Source organism: Oratosquilla oratoria, chromosome 18, assembly GCF_046742065.1.
Source record: "Oratosquilla oratoria isolate Oo_2021 chromosome 18, ASM4674206v1, whole genome shotgun sequence".
In the NCBI taxonomy this organism is placed as follows: domain Eukaryota; kingdom Metazoa; phylum Arthropoda; class Malacostraca; order Stomatopoda; family Squillidae; genus Oratosquilla; species Oratosquilla oratoria.
In genome coordinates, this window is record NC_134794.1 from 22,720,509 (window position 1) to 22,728,008 (window position 7,500).

The 7,500-nt window shown below is 35.9% G+C and overlaps 1 protein-coding gene across 1 annotated transcript in view; it reads right to left on the bottom strand.

Annotated features, from left to right (window-relative positions):
* LOC143034771 (uncharacterized) overlaps window positions 1-7,500 on the bottom strand; it is a 14,748-nt gene that overhangs the window by 6,000 nt on the left and 1,248 nt on the right. The window lies entirely within an intron of this gene.

Sequence of the window (7,500 nt, forward strand, 5' to 3'; positions counted from 1 at the left end):
GAAGTTCTTCTTGATTGTCAGTCAAGGTCTTATCAGTGAGGTTTGTGTAGCCTTTTAAGGGACGGGCATATTTAAGCTGTCCTCCAGGCGAAGTCCATCAGGCAAAATTAAGAAGAGACGACCTAACCCAGAATACGGAGATTATAGATCACAACAAAGACCCACGACGTTTACCTATATTAGAGGCTTTGTATATCAAAGATCTATCCCCGGGAATGAATACCCAACTCGAGGACTTAAAAATCCTACCAAGTGTGAGAAGATCATTCCCCAGTGAAAATGAGACAAAAAACACAGATGCACGCCACCCTCCAACCTACAGAACGACACGGAGCTCCGGCGACGCCAACCAGACAAAATCCCACATCGACGACCAGACAAAATCCCACACCGACGACTAGACAAAATCCCACAGCCTGTCCCATATATACCCACACACACCAGCCCAGCCCTTAGATTCGTACCTGCCACTGAGGAAGCACCAAGAGGTGTGAAAACGCGTTTTGGCTTATTTATAGATTATGTATGTTATTCCACAACATGACATACGGAGATTTATTAAGGTTACTGCCTACAGAAGGCAAGATCACTCTAAGAAAGAGAGAAAAATACGACAAGAAGCTCTGTCATAACAAGCTTGCCATTCATTTTAATGATATATGTATATATATATGTATATATATATATATATACATACATACCTACATACATACATATATGTATATATGTATATATATGTATATATATATATATATGTATATATATGTATATATATATGCATATATATGTATATATATGTGTATATATGTATATATATATATATATATATATATATATATATATGTATATATATATATATATATATATATATATATATATATATATATATATATATATATATATATATATATATATCAAATCAAATCAAATCAGCCATCCTGAGTCCACTGCTGAACAAAGGCCTCCTTCATAGCATTCCATGATTCACACGACCGTGCCACCCTCTGCCACGTCACTCCCGCAAACCTCTCGATCTCGTCTCTCCACCTTCTGTCTGGTCTCCCTCTTCCACGCTTCCTATCTCGCGGCGTCCATTCAGTAACACACTTGCTCCATCGCTCATCAGTCGTTCGCACCAACTTACCTGCCCAATTCCACTTCCTCTCTTTTACTGCTTCCACAATATCTTTCACTCTAGTCTGCTCTCTCACCCAACTTGCTCTCTTTCGGTCTCTCAGTGTTATTCCCATCATTGATCTCTCCATTCTCCTCTATGCAGTCCTTAGCTTTGTTACCATCGCCCTCGTCAGCTTCCAAGTCTCACATCCGTAGATTATTGCTGGTAGAATGCATTGGTTGTAAACTTTACGTTTCAAACATAAAGGTAGAGAGCCTCTCAGGATTTTACTATACTTACCAAACATTTTCCAACCAATTGTGATGCGTCTTTTTATCTCATTATCATGATCTTTCGTCACCTTCACCATCTGACCTAAATAATTATACTCTTCAACTTCCTCAAGACTCTCATCATCAATTACAATCTCTTTACTTTGAACTTTCGTGTTGAACATTACTCTGGTTTTACTCTTATTCATTTTTAAACCTACTTTGATACTTTCTTTGTTTAGATCGCTCAGCATATCTTGCAAGTCGTCTGCTCTTTCTGAAATAAGAATGATGTCATCTGCAAATCTTAGGTGGTTCAAATATTCGCCATTAATCTTCAAACCTTTCTTTTCCCAACTCAACCTTCTGAAAATATCTTCTAAACAAGCTGTAAATAGTTTGGGTGAAATTGTATCGCCTTGCCGTACTCCTTTCTCGATTTTGATCTTTTCTGTGTCTTTATGTAGTCGAACTATAGCGGTACCTTTCGAATAAATCTTTTCTAAAACTCTTACGATCTGTTTGTTTGTACCTTGTTTGCGTAGCGAGTTTAGTATTGCTATTTGTTCTACTGAATCAAAGGCCTTCTCGTAATCTACAAAAGCTAAACACAGAGGTATATTATATTATGTCGTTTTCTCGATTAGTTGGTTTATCGCCTGCAAATGGTCTAGAGTTGAATATCCGCTTCTAAAGCCTGCCTGTTCTCTCGGTTGGTTTCCATCTAAAACTTGACTCAGTCTATTTGTAAGGATCTTGGAGAATACTTTGTGTACGTTTGATAGCAAGCTAATCGGTCGATAGTTACTAAGGTCCTTCTGGTCTCCTTTTTTATGAAGCAAAATCACTATAGCATTGCACCACGCATCCGGAACGCTTTCTTGACGTAAGCACTGGGTGTACAACTCAGCTAATTTAATATGAACTAATTTACCAGCGTCTTTCAATAGATCTATTGATATACCATCTTCCCCAGGTGCTTTTCCTCTTTTCATAGTTTTTAGAGCAAATTCTACTTCTTCCTTTGTAATGTCTGGTACACTACTAACGTCTACACATGAATTTACTGACTCAACTACGGCCTTCGAAGAGTAAAGCTCTTGGTAAAATTCTTCTACTCTTTTTACCATTTTGTCTCTACATTTAATTATTTCTCCATTTCTATCTTTCAAACATATCATTTGCTGTCTTCCTAAAGCATGTTTACGCTCGGTCATTTTAATACTTTTACCTTTCCGAATAGTTTCTTCTATTTCGTCCATGTTTCTCTTTCTTTTCTCTAATCTCTGCCTTTTGTTGATAAGCTTGTTTAGTTCTACTCTTTCTATTTCGTCTCTACTGTTTTTAATCTGCATGTTCCTTCTTCTTTTAATTAGGTCATTTGTAGCTTTGGAGTATTTGTTTTCTCTAATGTTTTTTGTACTTCCTACTTTCTCTGCTGATTCCTTAATGATATTCACTAAATTCACATTGATATCTTCCACGCTGTCCTCGTTAGTTCTTAGAGCTTCGAATCTATTTTTAATTTCTAACTGAAATATCTTTTTATTATCCTTAACCTTTACAAGGCTTATTTTCCTTTTTAAAACTAGTTTATTTCTCTCGGCTCTGAAGTTGAATTTAGCTGTGCATCCTACCATTCTATGGTCACTCCCTATGTTGACTTTATTTATCACCGTAACATTGCTAACGCTTTTGCTCTCATCTCCTAATATGAAGTCTATTTCGTTCTTTGTTGTTCCATTTGGACTTCTCCACGTCCATTTACGACCTACACGCTTTTGAAAGAAAGTGTTCATTATCCCCATATTGTAGTTCTCTGCAAAATTGACTAACATCTCACCTCTGTCATTTCTTTCACCTACTCCAAACTTCCCAATGCACGTCTCATCTCCCATCTTCTTCCCTACTTTAGCATTAAAGTCTCCTATTACCAAAGTGTACTTACTTTTTTCTTGATCCATTACTTGACTTAAATCATCATAGAAGGACTAAATTTCCTCGTCTGAACTCTGTGAAGTTGGTGCATAAACTTGAACTATCTTTAGGGTGTATCTTTTGCACATCCTAATTACAATCCAAGCTACCCTGTCCGATAAACTAATGAATTTGATTTCGTTACCAGAAACCTCTCGGTTTATCAAGAATCCTACTGCACTAGATCTTTCTTTGTCCTTACCTCTATAGTAGAACAGGTGGTGACCATTCTGTAATTGTACCAGCTTTTCTTCCGTTCTTCGGACTTCGCTCAGTCCTACGATGTCCCATTTGATGTTGTCTAGTTCTTCCATTAAACTCTCCAGTCTGTGGTCTTCTGAGAGACTTCTTACGTTGTAAGTATAGATCTTCATTTTCTTCATGTTGTTTAATGTCCAAGACTTGGATCTGCTTGGACAGTGCTTACTCACATTCGGTGGCACACTGCCCGTAAGCACACGAGGCAATGTGGTTGGACCTTTAGGAGACGATGATCCAACAGGAACGCCCGGTTTTGTTTTGATAGTGCTATTCATAATCATGGTGACCCTGCAGAGATTTCCTCTCTACCGACATAGCTTTTGTAATCATAAGGATTCTTAAGCCTATCCACCACGTCAAGGTGTCAACTCTCGGATATACATATACATATACATATACATATACATATACATATATATATATATATATGTATATATATATATATATGTGTGTGTGTGTGTGTGTGTGTGAGTGCCGATTGCACTATGTATAAGAATATTTTGATGTATGATGTTCTACAGATAAAGTATAATATGTATCGAGGTTAATTACTAATCATGGCTGGTGCTAGATCTGTGTTAAGCACCAATTGTATAATATTCAAGTGTACTGACAATGGTATGTACTAAAATTAATTACAAATCATGGTTTACGATATTTGATGTATGTATAGTACAAAGTACTATGTCTGGGTGGATATGAGAAAATATCTATGACATGTAAAGGAGGCTAGAGTCTAATGGCAATCATAATCTCGTGTTGTTACGCATGCGGTTACTATGTATGTACAATAAATGTAAATTGTCTTTGTCGAAGTTGATGTATTGTAGTGAATAATTAACTATGTTATAAAATGAAATAGAATTAAAGAAGTCATATGAAAGGGAGAATGTTGAGTAGAACGTGACTTATATATATTTAATGTGGATCCTTTCAATTTGGTATTCCTCCGCTAAAAAAGTAGTGCCCCATCCTCTTCGTGAGGAACGTACAAGTATTGTTCTTTCTGTGTCTAGTTGTCAAAGTGACAACACCTTCGGGTGTGTGATAGGAAGCATAATTGGTAAGCATTAGCAGAGTGAATTATTATTTTCTTATGTAATTTGACTTATGAAATATTTGAAAATATAACCAAGAGTTAGTGTGGACGTTATGTTAATTAGTGATATACGTGATTTAATTAAATAGGAACGGATCACGGAAGTATAGAGTGATGAATATTGAAGGGGCGGAAGAAGAAAAATAATGGTATGAAACATACAGTTTATCATGTACTAATTATTGAATTATAGAGGTTTGTCATGGTTGAATATAGTGCTATTTTGATAGCTTGATTATGAATGTAAATTACAATGTTGAATTGATTTACAGAAACCACCACCACCACACCACACCATACCACATCACATATACAGCCAGATATATACCTTCACACCGTCTGTTGTAAGACCGAACTAAGAGAATAAAGAAGACAAGCGTAGTGCGTAACATAATAACTTCCTCCTTTACCTCTGTACCTCACGACCGCCGCCTACAACAGACGGCGCTGACAATATATATATATATATATATATATATATATATATATATATATATATATATACATATATATATGTATATTTATGTGTGTGTTTGTGTGTGTGTGTGTGTGTAGGTGTGTTTGTGTGAGTGTTTTTACATTGTGTGTGTATCTAGAAACCAAACTCTCTGGTAATGAAAGGAACATCTCACGTATTAGACACAGAATGTCATCCAGATTAGGCTGTCAGAGGTGGATGAAGACCCCATAATAAGAAACAGTACTTTTCCCATTTATTCGTGCTGCCACAGAGCGATTTTATTCTTCCCCATGGCTCTCTAGCCCTCGATAAGGAAGATATTGAATCAGCATCAAGCTTGAACAAGTCAGACGTTTCCACTAACAGCGGTTCTGCAGAGTAGCACAGATCAATTCCCTGTACTTCGGTCTCGAGCGGAACTAAGTCGCGTTTATTACGGTCTAGAAATGGCCATCGTCGACGCCGCCCTATATGTGGTATAACATAATCATCCATTTAGCCGGCAGGCAAATCATGAGCGATAGCTTTGCGGTTGTTTATGATAATTTCGTATGATTTCTATTTGTTATATATTAAGTAATAATGTTTGGTAATAGCCTGATCGCTCCACTGAAACTCCTTGTGAGAGGAATTGGTATTTGCTTATTACAAAGGATTACAAAGGATTACAAAGGCGGAGCATGCCGACAGGAGACCTTTTGATCCATATCTAGGTCGGATGCGAAAAAGAAATCATATTAATAATAAAATAATAAATAAAAACTATGATAATGTAAATAACAAATAAAGTACATAAATAAATGCATAGGTATAGTTAAATAATAAACAAACAGGTAAATAGTAAATAATAATAAATTGACATATAACTAATAATAAATGAAAATCAGACAGACAAATGATAACAAAACAAAAACAAATAATATAAGATAAATCATAATCATTACAGCATCTTACTTAGGTATTTATCTAAATGATTCTTAAAGCTTCGAACTGAACTACATTGCACTACCTGTGCAGGAAGTTTATTCCATTCATTAACTACACGGTTGGCAAAGTTGTTTCTACCTACTTCCAAATTGAATCTATTTCTGGACAGTTTGAGACCATTGTTTCTTGTCTGATTCTCATTCAATGTGAAAATTTTGTCACTTTTGATGTTGTCAATTCCCTTTAAAATCTTAAAGACCTGTATCAAGTCACCTCTGAGTCTACGCTTTTTTAGGGAAAACAGATTCATGTGTTTTGGTCGATTTTCGTATGATTTATTTTTGATATTTGGAATCAGTTTTGTGGCTCGCCGTTGTACTTTTTCCAGTCTGTCAATGTCTTTAATGAGATTCGGTGACCATACGGAAACAGCATATTCCAAATGTGGACGAACTAACGATTTATATAGCTTGTTAATGAGTGATGGACTTTTGAAATCAAAAGATCGCGCAATCAGTCCTAGAATCTTATTTGCTTTCTCAGAGGCTGAAATACACTGCTTGGATGATTTGAGGTCGTTACTGATAATTACGACGAGATCTTTTTCACTATCCACTTTTGTTAACGAATTTCCAAATAACTTGTAATCGTACTTACTGTTATTTTTACCTATGTGCATTACCTTGCATTTACTTGTGTTAAATTTCATTAGCCACTTTTCAGACCATTGCTGTAATTGATCTAAATCTTCTTGAATATCTAATTGGTTTGAGTGATCATTTGCCACTTCGCACAGTTTTGTATCATCAGCAAATTTGGAAACAGTAGATTTTAGTCCATGGTCTATATCATTTATATATATGAATAGAAGTGGCCCAAGAACGGAACCCTGAGGAACTCCACTTGCAACACTTTTCCATCCAGAAGTTTTTCCATTTAAAACAACTCTCTGTTTTCGACCCTTCAACCAATTACTAGTCCAACCTAATAGGCTACCACTTATTCCATGCAAAGCTAATTTAGTAAGTAGTCTTTCGTGTGGGACGGTATCAAAAGCTTTTGCAAAGTCTAGATATACTAAATCTATATTGTTTCTTTTGTCATAATTCGAGATAACTGTGTTGTAGAATTCGAGTAAGTTAGTCACGCAAGAACGTTTCCGTCTGAAACCATGCTGGCTATCATTTATCAAACGGTTACTTTCTAAATGATGTTCCATAGCATCTCTGATGATAGTTTCCATTATTTTTCCTACGATTGAAGTCAAACTTATAGGCCTATAGTTATTTGGTTTCTTTTTGTCACCTTTTTTGAATATGGGAGTAACGTTAGCTAGCTTCCATTCTCTTGGGACATCTCCGGATATGATGGATTTCTTGAAAATAAT